Source organism: Triplophysa dalaica, chromosome 4 (assembly GCF_015846415.1).
Source record: "Triplophysa dalaica isolate WHDGS20190420 chromosome 4, ASM1584641v1, whole genome shotgun sequence".
Lineage (NCBI taxonomy): Eukaryota > Metazoa > Chordata > Actinopteri > Cypriniformes > Nemacheilidae > Triplophysa > Triplophysa dalaica.
The window spans coordinates 1,365,719-1,381,252 of NC_079545.1; the positions used below are offsets into that span (position 1 = coordinate 1,365,719).

Here is a 15,534-nt window from a genome sequence, read left to right on the forward strand (position 1 = left end):
AAGTGATTTCATTGAGCCGTAAAAAATGAGAACCTGTGCTTGTTCAAGGGCAGGAATTATTGCAGTAGAATATTGTATATTTAAAAAAAAGCTATTTCGTTGCAACATTGCAAAGAAACAAAAAGACTTTAGGGAGTCGACACAGTGCTTGACATGTTTTCAAGACAGCCAGAATGGATAAGGAACTCAAGACGCAGCTCATGGGATACAGTCTGGGTCTGATCTGCGACCGATTCTGTGCTTTTTATTTTTAAAAGCAACATTTAGACAGAATAATTTTATTTAACCTTATTCAAACCCATTCAATTAAGATTCGCGGATATTCTGATGGGAAATATAATATCATATCTATATTTTACCCAATGTGTGTTTTTATTAAAATCACATTTCAAATGGTGTATAATAAAACATAAACAGATTCATCTGAGGAGATTAAAGTGACTTAATGATTCATGGAGGATTCACAAACACTCACAGATGGAGAAGATTCTCCAGGATTACAATAAGCATTATGATATATTTAATATGAGATTGAACAGCATGTTTCGATGATATTAGAATATATATGATAACACAGATTCACAACTTTCAAAAAACAGCTTGATAGATCCAACTATGAGATATGGCTTGTAGATCTTATAGATCTTAACTTTGAGTCCAGTTTCACTAGATCTCTCTCCGTCAGGAACAAATTACACCTGGTCAATCCTTTAACCCAACCACCAGGGAGATATAGAGCTGAAGGGAAGAACAGCAGGCAGGAGACGAAGTGATGTTAAATAGACAGACAAATGATTTATTGAATAATCTCAGTTGTGTGTTGATGCTCTGTCAAGCTCTGTCAAACTTCGTCTGACTAGAAACAGATTCAATATGTGTTTTTAACCATTCAAGATTACAGTATCAAAACATTGTCTCATGACATTATTATGGACCTTGAGATGGAGACCAACGGATACTCATATCAGCATAAGACACAATACAACTCCCAATGAGGTTAAACAACAGGAAAGTAAGGAACAAATAATATGAATAGAAGTAAGTATTAAAATAAAGGAATGAATACATATGATAAATGTTGTAATAAATGTGATAAATGAAATAGAATAATAAAATGAAATGAAATAAACAAGAAACAAGTGTATGTTTCTATCAAGCTCAAACATTCCTGTTCGGCATTTATTTTACTAGCCAATAACTGTCTGAGTAACTGTCTGTCTGTCTGTCCAAAAAAAAAAAATATTGTTGATTAACTCCTTTACTTACTCAGCTTTAATCCTCTATAGCAAGGCCTTGTAAACTAATGGTACTGTTTAGCGTGTTTACAAAATATTTATATGATCTCCTACTTGTAAGTCGCTTTGGATAAAAGTTTCGCCAAATGAATTAACTTAAAATTTAACGACTATAAAGATGTACTCTTCATCATGTTTAAAAGAATGAATCATTTACTCAAAGAGGAATGTTGTGTTACAGATCAGTTTGATCAGACTCATCTGAGATCAGCTGTGTGTCCATGAGGAGTGATGCGTAGATGGCTGAACCACTAAAATTTAGGGAGGTACAATTCTCTTCTGTAAAGATAAAAAAAATTGAAACTAACTTTCCTTTAATTTCTTCAGCAATTCTATGCAAAGATATTAATTGTGTTTGAATGTTGCCATGTCAGCAAAAAATGAAAGAAACTTGTCTGGTTAGTAAATTGACACATTGCCTAGTCTGAGGTACAACAGCTCTGTAAATATATGCTCAAAAACTGTTACATGTTTAATGTTTTATTCTTATTTACAGATTTTCACATATTTTGAAATAAAATAAAATACCCGTCAAATTAAGGAAAGAGACTGAAATGTGCAAGAAAAACAGTCAAATAAAACAAGAAAAACATGTAATTTTTGAGAATTTATTTTATTTTATGGAATGTTTTTGCCCCCCAGCTGCCAGAAAATATCATACTTTTTACAGTGAAATCCATTAATATCTGATTGTCTTTATAATCTGTTAAAGTCAATAATGCTGGCAGAATCAGACTCGGCAGATCAGATCAGAGTGTCTATGAGTGATCAGTCTATAAATGATCTACAGGTGTCTGAAAGTGAATCTCATAGTTTCAGGTAAATTAAAGTCTTTCTCATTTTTCCACATTGAAAATAATCTTCTTTAGAATGTGAATTGAGCAGATATAATTTACAGTCGTGAAACTACGTTTCTATAAGTGTCCTTATTTCCTTTCTGTAATCGTTTGCTTCATAGTTGTCAGCTTGTTGACGTCCAAACCACATTCAAATCAAACCTGAGGGAGAAGTTTGGGTGTTTGTTTGTGGGAACATCACATCAGAGAAACCCAACGCTGCTGAACGAGATCTACACAGACCTCTATATCACAGAGTGAGAAAGTGGAGAGATCAGTAACTCACACGATGTGAGACAGATTGAGACACAATCCAGGAGAACAGCAACAGAGGACAAACGGGTCAAATGCAATGACATCTTCAAAGCTTTACCTGCACAAGACAAAACCATCAGAAGTGTTCTGATGAAGGGATTCGCAGGCATTGGAAAAACAGTCTCTGTGCAGAAGTTCATTCTGGACTGGGCTGAAGGGAAAGAGAATCAGGACGTCCACCTTATATTTCCACTTCCTTTCAGAGAGCTGAACCTGACGAAAGACCAAAAACTCTGTCTTCTTCATCTTCTTTATGTTTTCTTTTCGAGGCTTCACTGACAAACAGAAGGAGGAATACTTCAGCAAGAGAATCAGTGATGAGAGTCTGAATAACAGAATCATCTCGCACCTGAAGTCATCCAGGAGCCTCTACATCATGTGTCACATCCCAGTGTTCTGCTGGATTTCAGCCACTGTTCTAGAGAGAATGTTGAGTGAAGCAGAGAGTGAAGGAGAGATCCCCAAGACTCTCACTCAAATGTACACACACTTCATGATCATTCAGACAAACATCAGACACCTGAAGGACTATGAGAAGAACGATGAAGACGTGATCTTCAAACTGGCCAAACTGTCTTTTGAGCAGCTTGTGAAAGGGAACCTGATCTTCTATGATGAGGACCTGAGAGAGTGTGGCATTGATGTAGCAGAAGCATCCGTGTACTCAGGATTGTGCACTCAGATCTTCAGAGAGGAGTTTGGCTTGTATCACGGGGAAAGTTTACTGATTCGTTCATCTGAGCGTTCAGAAACATCTTGCGGCTCTTTACGCTCATGTCTCCTTCACAAACGACAACGCAAATGCATTTGACGGAAGTGAAGTGAAATCATCAGGACAGGTTTCATTATCTGAGCTGCATAAGAGAGCCGTACACGAAGCTTTCCAGAGTCAGAATGAGTCCTGCGTTTTCTTCTGGGTCTCTCACTGGAGTCCATTCAGACTCTCTTGCGGCATCTACTGACGACACGGATGAGAAGATGCTCGTGTGAGAAAGAGAAAACGGCTGAGCACATTAAACAGAAGACCGATGAGACTCTGTCTGCGGAGAAATGCATCAATCCGTTTCACTGTCTGAATGAACTGGGGATGATTCACTGCTGCTGGAGATTCAACATTACGAGAAGAACGCATCTGTGGGACACTCCAGCTTGTTTTCTTCACAGTGGTCAGTTTTAGTTTTTGTGTTGCTGATGTCCGAGCAGCAATTGGACGAACTTGATCTGAATGGATTTACTGGATTTCAACACACAGCCGATGAAGTTCTTGTGAAGCTGCAGCCTGTGATTCAAGAAACCAAAAGAGTTCTGTAAGTAAAAGCCACAACGATCTGTTGACTGGTTCAACACAACAGCCATGAAAAGACAAATACACAACAACAGCATTATAGTTATTCCACTGATATTCATTAATATTTCTGTGATTGCATTTGTTTGGTTTTCCTCTCCACAGGTTGGGTAAACGTTACATGCCAGATGAAGGTTGTGTTGCTCTGACATCATCTCTGAGATCAAACCCCTCACACATGAGAGAACTGACTCTGTTTGATGTTAATCTGGGAGATTCAGGATTGAAGCTGATCTCTTCTGTACTGGAGCATCCTCGCTGTAAACTGACATTACTCAGGCCCGATCGTAAAGACTGTTTCATTGGACCACCAGTTAACTTCTAGTTTGTGTTTGCCTAGTGTCTAATAATATAACTTTTTATATTTTATCTCATTTATGTTAATATTTTATAGTATAATAATTGTATTAAATAAAAGATTTGTTGATTGGGTCCTGTAGTTTGGTCGCATTTAAAGTCTAGGTGAACCGGAAGTTGCGATCGTTTTTACTTCCGTAAAACTTCGTTTCATTGTGAAAAGGAATTATTTCAAAGTAGAAAATTAGTGGGCGTGGTTTGCGTTTTTTTACTGCGAATTGATTGGGTGTGTAAAAACAGCTCATTGATTTAGAAATGAATCTGGCAGCAGACTGACAGTTGAAGGGGAGGAGTTAAAGGATGCTCTGGCCCAGAGCCAATGAGAGAGAGAGTTCTGCCAACTGAAGTCCAAAACACTGGAGCGTCACGTGATTCTTGGAGCCTTTAGATATCTCCAGGAATTTATGTTTTCTTTTTAAATGCTTTATTTCTTTTTTTTTTTATTCTCAAAATTCACAAAACTCAAACTTAAATATATTCTCTGGGGGAATCAGAAAAGATGTCATTTGATATTATTTGACGCTCGGCGACAATTTCCGGTCTCGGCAAATGCCATTTGTTTTCAAGAACTAATTAACAAACATAGAAATAAACGATGAGAAAACATGAGCACAATGTGCGTTAAATTCTGTTTTAGTCGACACGAACACGTCATTTTTTGTTAATCAGTGTTTGTTTTCATTAACCGAAACACTTCTCTCACATTGGGCAAAACTTCCACGTTCCGCGTTACCTTACTGACTGACGGTGTGCGTCGACAAACTCAGATCTGAAGCGATTAAAGACTCGCGCAGAGATGACTTTTATTGTGCTGCATACAGGTAAAGTGTCCGTAAAGTGATTTACTTGAAAGCATGCACGTTATCGTTTGGTCAGGACAAAGCAGCAGACAGCAGCCTAACGTTACTCGTTACCATCAGATTCATCCGCGCTGACGAGCGGTGCCTGATCACAACAACTCACATCAAGAAAATAACTCCGCAACTGAGCTGATTCAAACAAGAAAGGCGGCAAAGAGGAAAAAGGTACATGTTGCGGATTATTATTATTATATACTTACATATTTGATTTAATTACTTATTTTTATTAATGGGAATATTTAAATGAGTTTTGGCAGCAGGATAAATTCATACAATGTTCTAGGCAAGCCACCGTAAATGTTTCTTCTTGTGGTTAGCATGTCTCAAAGCAGGATGGAAGAGAGGTGTTTGTCATGTTTAATGATACTTTGATTTGTTTAAATTTTAAATACTCTTCTGAATAATGCAGTTTAGGATTAAATGCAGGTCGTTCATGTTGTGTATTTGTGTTTATTTATCACTAGGCGGCGCTATATGTCTATGCAGTAAAATTACTCCGAACACATGCGCCACAATAAGCACATAGTAATAGCAATAATTAAGGAAAATTAACTCTTGATTTAACAAAACAAAACCATCTGTATCTATCTTTACCCTCAATTAATTTGCATATTAATGACTAAATTATAAAAACTTAAATAGAGGTTTGGCTTTGAAAATAATAGTTATAGTTATTAGTAAAATCATGCAGAATTTCACTTTCAAAAATACAAACCCAAGACTAAACGAATCCATATAAACATGACCAATATGAGAACATTATAAACATTAAAGTGGTCTATTGAAATACTGTGATTAGCACATGTTTTTAGTTTTCATATAAAAAATATTATACAAACAAAGTTTTTTATAGATATTTTTTTACAAAATGTTGTTTTTTAAGTTTGTTGTATTTTCCTTCTGGTCGGGAATGTATGAAATAATGCCTTCGCATAATCCCCCAGTATTTACATACGTACCCACAGCATCATGATTTTAAACTATAGATTAAACAAAGATAAAATATCTTTAAGTGTTGTGATATATATACCGCTGAAGGGGGCTGTAATGCTCGCTTTTTAAGGAGATTTTCTGTCACTTTGAGAAATAACGTCACCCCGCATCTAGGCTTCAGTCTGTTGTGGCGTGTGGCTTGCCTGCAGTCCTATTGGCTTGGTGCGTAGCATCTTGTGACACTGACCCTTTGACCCTAAATCACCCCCCTCCCACACCCCCACACGCCTTTCTGTCCGTCACAGGGAAATAATTATTGTATGTTTGCCAGTAATCTGCTCTTGTGATCTATCAGTCAGAGTGGTCAACAGAACGGAAACTCTTTATTTAATGAATCGTTTCATCTCAGCAGGATTTTGGAAAGACTTGTTCTCTTAATACCCTCTATTTAAGAAAATGCAGGGCGAACATTAAATATGTCAGCAGCAGTGAGGGCTTAAAGGATCATTATTTAATGAGCCGGTCAAAATGCAGGTCTTCCCTGAGCGTGGACATTCAATATAGAGCCGAGTCAAAAGAACTGTGTGTGTTTGGAGGATTTCTCTGATCTGTCTGTAGTGGATTTACTGTACGGCAGTCGAATTAGATTACAGGATTCGATTCGTACGTGTCATCAGACATTCATAAGAATTATTTTACAATGTTTTACTTATTGTCAACTTTCAAGAGCAATATTTCAGATGTCCCTGATCTAAAGCAACCCAATATTTATTCACTTTTATTTATCGTTTTTCATGACAAACTTTGTACAGTCACCTCAGAATATCTCTTGTGAATAAACTGTAAACAGTGGATTTGTCAAGGAAAATAAGTGGGCTGATTTTTCCATCAAGTGTATGATAATCCCTGAGCGTTTTACTGTGTCACATCATAACTGTTCAGCTTATTACTGTACAGAAGAAAAAGCCAAGACAATGAGATTTCAGTAAGCTGCTTGGAGCTTTAAAATGGGCAACGGAATTTTTTATGTAATTTTTTTAATGTCCCGTAAAAACAAGAGCCATCTGTCCACATTACCTTTCTCCGAATGCTTAGATGTTGTTCATATTTGTTTTATCGTATTTAAAATACTACTGTATCATCAGCTCGGGGTGATTTGGGGTTACAATGAATATTCTTAACTCGGTATTATATTTTGAGTGAATTAATCTCTTTAAAAACAATGATATTTTATATCTGCAGAACATGTTTGCAAGATAAAAAAGCTAATTAGATAAATATTTTTTTGGCATTTATTAATTCATGTTAGCTAATGTCAATATAGAATCGATCATGTTAGTTGCGATGCATTAACTAATGTTAATAGTTAAAAAGTTACATTTAAAAGTCAATAAACATTTTAAATGCTAAAATGAACATGATCTAAATTAATAAATGCTGTTGAGGTATTGTTCATGTTAGCTAATGCATTTACTTATGTTAACAAATAGAACCTTATTGTAAATTTTTAGCATAATGTTAATTAATGTATATAGATGTGTGTGCGCATACACATTTTGTTTATATGGATCTCATAGTTTTCAGAAAGAAGTAAATGGATATTTATGATGTCACACAGATTAGCTTGCCCTTTTGAAGGGCAAATGCATTGACAAATTCAGCAATTTCTCAGAAAAAGAACTAAACGGAGGTGGAAACATTTCGATTTTTATAATTTCAAGTAAAGTAAAAAAAAAGGTGCTGCTGCTTTTTTTAAGTAGGTGTAGTGTCAGTATTAATACTTTTCAAGAAATTTAAGCTTTGTATGATAATGTAGTGAATCCTCTTTGCTTGCTATCGGTTCTAGTTCAAATCTACAGCATGTCGCCTGTTTTTTTCATGCTAGTCTTTTGTAGTATAAGCTATAGAAACAGTAAGCGATACATGCATCATACGTCACTTCTAAGGCCGAGCGTTTCGGAAGCCACCAGACCAATTTCCCTAATGAAAACGAAGCAAATCCTGGTAAAGCCCCACTGCCGGGAGAGGGAGGGACCCGGCCGATGAGCTGACAAATCCACTGCATTGTTTTCATTCTGCTCGGCCACATCTTTGGCATCCTCTTGCGGAAGAAGACTTTTAGCTTTTCTCTAAAACCTTTTAAACTCACAATCCTTAGACAATTCCTCCAAGCGGGAGACAAGCTCCTTAGGCTAATGGCCATTTTGCCTTGACGTTCAGTGTGGTTTGGTCTTACAGTAATGCGTGTTGTGGCGTTCAGACGGCTGCGGTAAGCTGACTAGAGGAGGTGCTTTCATCCAGAAGATATAGACCCTGGTGTGTCAAGGACAAAATATAGCGGACGCAGGGATAAACATCCAAGGGGATGAATTTCAAATTCTGTGTCGTGATTTACTCATCTTAACATAATGCTGGCCGATTTGGTATTGTTTTTGCTTTATGGACTTACGAAGTTATAGCTTCTTGTTTTTCGGCCGGTTGTGCAAAACAAGAAGAAATGCTAATACTGTGTCACACAGTTTCCAGTAAACCGTTTCTAAACAGAATCTAGACATTTCTAACATGCTTGAATGTGGTTTCGTGTTGAGTAACATATCTTGAATCAATTTATAAATTTAAGTTTCAAGTTTTGCTCATCATTTTTACACCGTCTTCTTAAGAAAATAATGCATGTGTGCTGGCGTGATATAAACCTCTTATCCATGACGCATGCGTGTCACTTCATACAATTTAAATTTACACTTGAAACAATTAATATAACTTGAAGTTTCAACTTTTTGATGTGAATCCACAACCGTCGCAGTGCAATGTTCTATCAACTGAGGCATTGAAACAGTAGATGAGTGATGTTATTATTCTCTATGTGAAAATGTCTCAATGAAGGAGTCAACTTCACCCAATGTGTGACTGCTTGTGTTGTATTTTAGTGCGTGTTGTGTGTTATGTGTTGCTGCTGAGCAGATGCTGAAGAGAGAGACGGCCGGCTGCTCCTTCAGTGTTGGGTTTCTGCCGTTACCATGACAGCGGTTTTACCATCACAGGAGTAACCTTCAAACTCAGGTTTCAGCAGATGGAGCCAAATCAACACTGCTCTCTCTTTACCTGTATTCATATTCTCTCTCTCTCTCTCTCTCTCTCTCTCATTTGTATTGCATAGGATATTTGGATGAGGCAATGACATATTCATTTACGGTGGACTGGAAAAATACATCTGTACCATACCATAAATAATATAACAACATAACAACAAACAATAGGTGGAATTAAAGTAAGGATCTAGGTGTTTGATAAAATTGAATAGAATACATGAATATATAAGAAAATCGGCTTTGAAATGTGAGCGGTAATATATATGAACAATTATTTACTTTTAATTTTTTCAATTATTACAAAAATATATGAAACGGAGATGCATGAAAGAAAGAAAAAGAAAAACATCACTGTGATCTCTCTTTCAATGTCTCTCTTTATGTCTCGCTCTGTCTGTCTCTTTCTTTCTATATGCTCGTAGTTTAGTGTAGTTTATTTCTAGTTTACTGTATTATTGTTCCGCGTTTAGTATCCATAATAAACTCTGCTTGTATGTTTCAATTGTACAAAAAGCAAACATCAAAACATACAAAGAGTTCATTGTAATTATGTTATCATCTTTGTATTGTGTTCTATTCTGTGTGTGTGTTTTAGTTATGATTACTTAATAAAAGCAAACCAATAGACTTTATGCATGATCGCTTCCACGTTTTGTCTACGTCACATCCGCAACACGAAGCGTCCGTACGGAACAATGGCATTTTCACTCAAGATGCACCTAGAATTACGAGCAAAAAGGGGAAAGGCTTCTTGCTATCCGTTTCAACCGACATCCACAAGCATGAAAAATACAAAGTAAACTTTTGCACTAACTTGAGGCCCGATCAGAGAGGCACTCAACAATGCTGAGCTGTACTGTAGAGCCGTCCATTCCCTGAAATTCGTAAACATCATTATCACGTGGTGACAAATAACCTCAGAGCAATGAGAGCGGAAGTGTCTTAGCCAGTGGAGTCATCACCCTGCATGCATAGAGTCTATTAAAGCAATAATCCTAAAGAAGCTGTGGGTTACAGGGCATTTTATAAGAGCTAGGGGCGTTGTGGCACGATGCAAAGTGGAGTCATTAAAACCCCCGCAGCTGTTATAAAATGCAGTGTAACCCACTGCTTCACGTGGCATATTGCTTTCATAAATAAAGTTTCAGTGACGGAGGAACTGAAACAGTGGTCTGTGAAAGTTCCACACCACCCTTGGGTGTGTTTGTGTTGGCTGGGCTTTGTGTTGAGTTAGTTTGAGGTCAGGCGCTCTCCTCTGGTTCTTGGCCTACTTTATGCTGAAGTGGATCAAGGACACGAGGATTATCCGAGAGCATTCGCTCCAGCAGCCGCGCCAGACTCCTGCAGTCTGCCAGAGATTAAGAGTGAAGATGCTACAGGAGTTTATCTTATTTCAGGCTATTGTCCCATTTCCATAAAGAAGAGGCGAGATAATGAGCAGCCAATGGTTTGATCTCTTTATGTGAATGGAGGCTGGATTATCATAAAGAACTGGGTGTGATGTCTCACGCTATTCAGCTTTAAACCAAACGTTTGAGCAAGAGATTCAACCGACTTATTTGTTAAAAAACAATGTGAACGTGGGAATTTTCTTTAAATTTTTCCTTTTCTTTTATTAAATCTTACTAACCTAGTCTCGAATTAAATATCAAAAGCTTAATTTACTCGCCCTCATCATCGACTGTATGAAGTCACTTTCTAAAAACATATGAAACAGCAAAATGACCCTCGAACGGAAGAGCCTCTGGGGGCCGGTGGTCTGCCCTGTCGTTTTGTCTCAGGGCCCCCCTCCAACTCACCCACGCGGGCGACCGTCAGCCCCTCTCCTCCAGGAAAGTGGGTCATGGTCTGAGACTGTGAGATTATCAGATGTGTAGTGTCTCTTATCCACGATTTATAATCCTGCCGTCCCTGGAAAGAAAAAAACAACAGCCCCCCACAGTTCATTTACAGTCTTCACCTACTTGTTTTTCTGTGCAGTTTAAAGTCCTTTCGTTTTATTAGATCACATGAAAGACAGAACTCAGCCCGTGATGAAAACAATTTAGAGCCGTGTCCAGAGAGAAAGACAAATGTCCAGTGCATTTCCACCTGTGTGATTCGACGAATGGTTTTCTAATGGAGAACTGCTCAGCGATAATGACGTATAATAACGACAAAGTGATGAATGCACGCTTTTAAACGGCTGACCTCCGAGCGCTTCATGACAGCACATTTGTCCGCGACGGCCTGACACGTGGCGTGATTAATACACAGTGGATAAATGATAAATAATAAATGCATTCATTTTGCTCTTGATTCGTTACATCCATCATTACGCGAGTTAGAGATGAATCGGAGCAGATGAAAGTTTGCTGACATTGATTTCATTGGATGATCCTGAAAGTTTAAAGAGTCATCTATGATCTGTAACTTTAACTTTTTAAAATGAGTTTTGTATACAAATTATAATTGTGCAGTCGCTTGTTATTTATAGTTTTTATAAGAGAACATTTCTGTCAATTATAGACAAAGGTTGACTACAACAATAATACTATATCACATAGTTTTCCTTTATTAAGATTTTTTCAAACGTTTCCCATATTTGTGTTATTCCATCCTTTTAATAAGTTTACTATTATATATTAATAAGTTAATGATAAGTGTCCTTAAATTTATGTACAGAGAGTATGTACAGAGTATTATATATTTACTTTCAGCTGCTTTTTATCAAAATATTGTTCAGTCAAAACAAATGAAATGTTATATTCAAACCTCTTGAGATCAGATTGTCATTTGTTAAATGTGAAATGCTATTCGTTTTTTGCCTGTCTACATATTCCTGGTAATCTTTACTATTGAATGAACCCAACAACGATGACATCACTTCCTTATGTGACATCATATCAAAGAAAGCCTTTGTTTTTCCTTATTAAAGGGATAATTCACCCATTGCTCACCCTCAATTTGTTCCAAGCCTGTATAAATGTCTTATTTTCTGATGAACACAGAAAAAAGATATTTGGAAGAATGTTGGCAAAATCATTGACTACCATAGTAGGAAAAGTTAGAAAAGTTAAAAAAACTGTTTGCTGACCTACATTCTTCAAAAGATCTAATTTTGTGTTTAACAGAATGGTAGTGAATGATGTCCCAGAACTAAAAAATTGCTGACATTCTTCCAAATATCTTTCTCTTTGTTCATCAGAAATAAATAATTTATACAGGTTTGAAAGAACTTGAGGATGAGTGAATGGTGACAGAATTTTTATTTTTGGCCGAACTGTCCCTTTAATTGTTTGTTCCACTAATATACAAATACTTGAGTTTTAAATGTTAAGATATGAGACACTGTAGGTACTGAAAAAAAGGTCAGCATCGGCCATTGAACCAAATGCAGTGTCACAACAACACAGATCTGCGGTCAGTTTAATAAATACTGACTTCTTCAGAGAGGCTGATTGTTAAAAATCCACTACACAAATAACTGTACAGTTTTGTTAATCAAACAACCAAAAAGTAAAACTGAATGAGAATATCCAATATGTACGTTTTGCTGTTGTCAGACCACATAAGAGCTGATCTCCGGATAAGTGTTACCTTCCCTTAAGAGCTTTGAACTTTGACCTGCGGTAGTGTGTCTGACCTGATGCGCGTCGTGCTTGCACTTTCAGACAAAGCAAAACCAAACTCATAGAAATAAAAAAGAGGTCGTAAAGGTCACTCAAAGCGACAAGAATTACGTGGCAGTTGTGTTGAAGGGCCGTATAAAGAGCCACAGAGAGCTCTGAGATTCCTTCGACATGGACAGTTGTGCTTCTCATTGTTTGGGGACACATGCGGGTTGTAAATATGTCGGCTGTAAGCTGCAGGTCATTGTTAGGGTGTCCAGCGTTGCATTCAGCCTTTTGTTGCATTGTGTTGTTCATCATTAGCATCTCAATATTGAAAGGTTGATGTCAGTCGCCCTTTCAACTCATAAGACTCGTACCTCCAGCGTCTGATGATGTCACAACAAAACAATTACATTACAGTAAACTTGTGTGAATTAAATATGTGTTGTATTGCACACATGCCTGTTTGTGAAATTATTTATTTGGTTATAGAAACGTTTAAAAAGAAAACATTTCTTGAAACCTGCAGGCTTTTCTCAATATTATGAATATACGTTTGTGTACATTGATCAAATGACATGCAAATAAATATTGAAATTATAGAATTTTCTTTGTGCTCATTGAGAAACAAATTTGTGACAGTGATGCATTTTTTTTGTTCAGTATTTTGCAGCGTTTATTTCAACACAATGTAATTTATAACATATTTGTATTATTTTGTACAATCTCATATGGCTATGCAGGTCATCGCAATTAATCGTAATGGTCAAATTTGCCTTCGGATGATAACAAAAACAAAATAATTGAGTTGAAACAATTGTTGACCGGCATTCCATTTTGCAGCGGTGCAGTTTTTTATTTTTTATATATGAATTTGTTTTTCAGTTGAATTTGAGTTCAAAAGTTTTATATTTATTGTTATTATTATGTTGTTTCAGAACTGTGAGTAATCAAGTTAATAATGATGATCTCCATATTCACCAATTTTTCTCACAATCGAGCATAATTAGAAATTCCTGTACTTCATTTTTAACATTTTTTGTGTAGAATTAAAGTATCACAATCATGGGGCCGAGTGCCAGTAACTGAGCTTTACAGGATTGTTAACAGCATCCAATCATATATTCAGTGAAGTTACAGTACCACAGGCAGTATGTCGCTGTGTCAGTCAAACAAAAAGCTCAAATGTGTCGCCCGTCTGACCCTCTGAACGGTCAGCAGCACACTCCGGAAGGCAGTTGGGCGGTCAGGATCAGGCAGAAGAGAGCGGGTGGACAGTTTAGCCAGCTGCTGCACAAGCCATTGGCCAATGAAAGCTGCCAGATGGACACTCGCATGCAGAACAATGAGAGTTTTCTGAAGGAGCCGCTATAGGCTAACGGCTAGTCAGACATATAGCCGAGAGCCGCACAGGTCACTCGGGACAACAACAGCATCTCGACCCGAGAGGAAATGTCCTGCTGGGGACTTCTTCAAGGCAGAAATGCTTTTAAAAGATTAAAAAATCTATATTTGATCCAAAATAAAAAAAACTTCTTTAGAGATGATGAGACTGTAATGCCATATGGAAGGGTTTACTCTGTTCTGAATGATATTTCATGCAGACAGCAACAGGCTGAGTGTCCGCTTATCACGGCCGCATTGAGTAACCAAGCCTGTTTAATGAGGCGTGTGATCGGTTCCCTCCCTCCCCGCGCCAGAGACCCCATTCAGCCCTGTGATTGATTATGACAGCGACACAATAGAGACCTGGAGTCAAGACCAAACCCCCGGCCACCAAACTTCAGCACCCTACACACAACAAGTGTTTACATACATCTGAGTGCACTACTGATGCTGGCGTACACACGTGTTTATGGTTATATGCCGTTTAAAAGTGTATTTATTATCTTCGTTTACAATATACAGTATATATATATATATATATATATATAGGGGTGTCACAATTTACTGTTGCATTAACTGTCGTATTAAAAATCATATTTTAGATGTGTTCATTCTAGGGCTGTCAAACAATTAATCGCATCCAGAACAAAACTTTGTTTTTACCTATATGTCTGTGTACTGTGCATAATAATCTGTTTTTGTAAAAACAAAAACATACACATACTTGTGTATATATATAGAGGAAATATTTAAATATATATATTTACTTATAATGGAAATTCTGTATCAACGTTTATTAATTGTTATATTTTTCTTAAATTTATGCATTTATGTGTTCATAATACAAAATAAATATGCACAGTAGACAACATATATTACGTAAACATAAACTTTTATTCTGCATGCGATTAACCACGATTAGTTGTTTGACAGCCCTCACTCTATACATATGATAGTATATTAATGAAATGCACAACAGTTCCAGTTCATTTATGCAACATGAAATGGAGAGTAAAGTCAACTGCATTGCATTGTGGGATACAGTATCCACAGGGCAACCATACCGGTACACTCTTAAAGAAAAAGGTGCTTCATAAGGTTCTTTGATGCCATAGAAAAACCTTTTGGTTCCATATGGAACCTTTAACATCTGAAGAACCTTTCTGCCTCAAAAAAGGTCCTTTGTGATGAAAAAATTAAGAAAGAGAATGTTCTTTAAAAAACCTTTGACTGAATGATACTTCGTGTAACCAAAATGGTTCTTCTATGGCATCGCTGTGAAGAGCCTTTTAAGCCCCTTTATTTGTAAGAGTGTATTCTGGCACAAATATTCAAAATATGTGCCGAATATTGACTAATTTTGCATAGGAATAGAATATGCAGAATCAGAAATTGGGGAATAATATTAGCGTTTTTAAAATATTTTTATCAATGTTTAATAGGTGTAACTATATGCCTAGAGAAATGCATATCAGTTTTTTAAAATATATTTAATAAATGATTCCATCCTGTCTATCCTGACACT

The 15,534-nt window shown here is 36.8% G+C and overlaps 1 long non-coding RNA gene across 1 annotated transcript; it reads left to right on the plus strand.

Annotated features, from left to right (window-relative positions):
• Positions 1–4,508: 4,508 nt before the first annotated feature.
• On the plus strand, positions 4,509–9,595 carry LOC130419945 (uncharacterized). The gene is made up of 3 exons (XR_008906563.1): positions 4,509–4,969; positions 5,069–5,173; positions 8,903–9,595. It is a non-coding gene; the product is annotated as an uncharacterized LOC130419945 (long non-coding RNA).
• Positions 9,596–15,534: the final 5,939 nt, after the last annotated feature.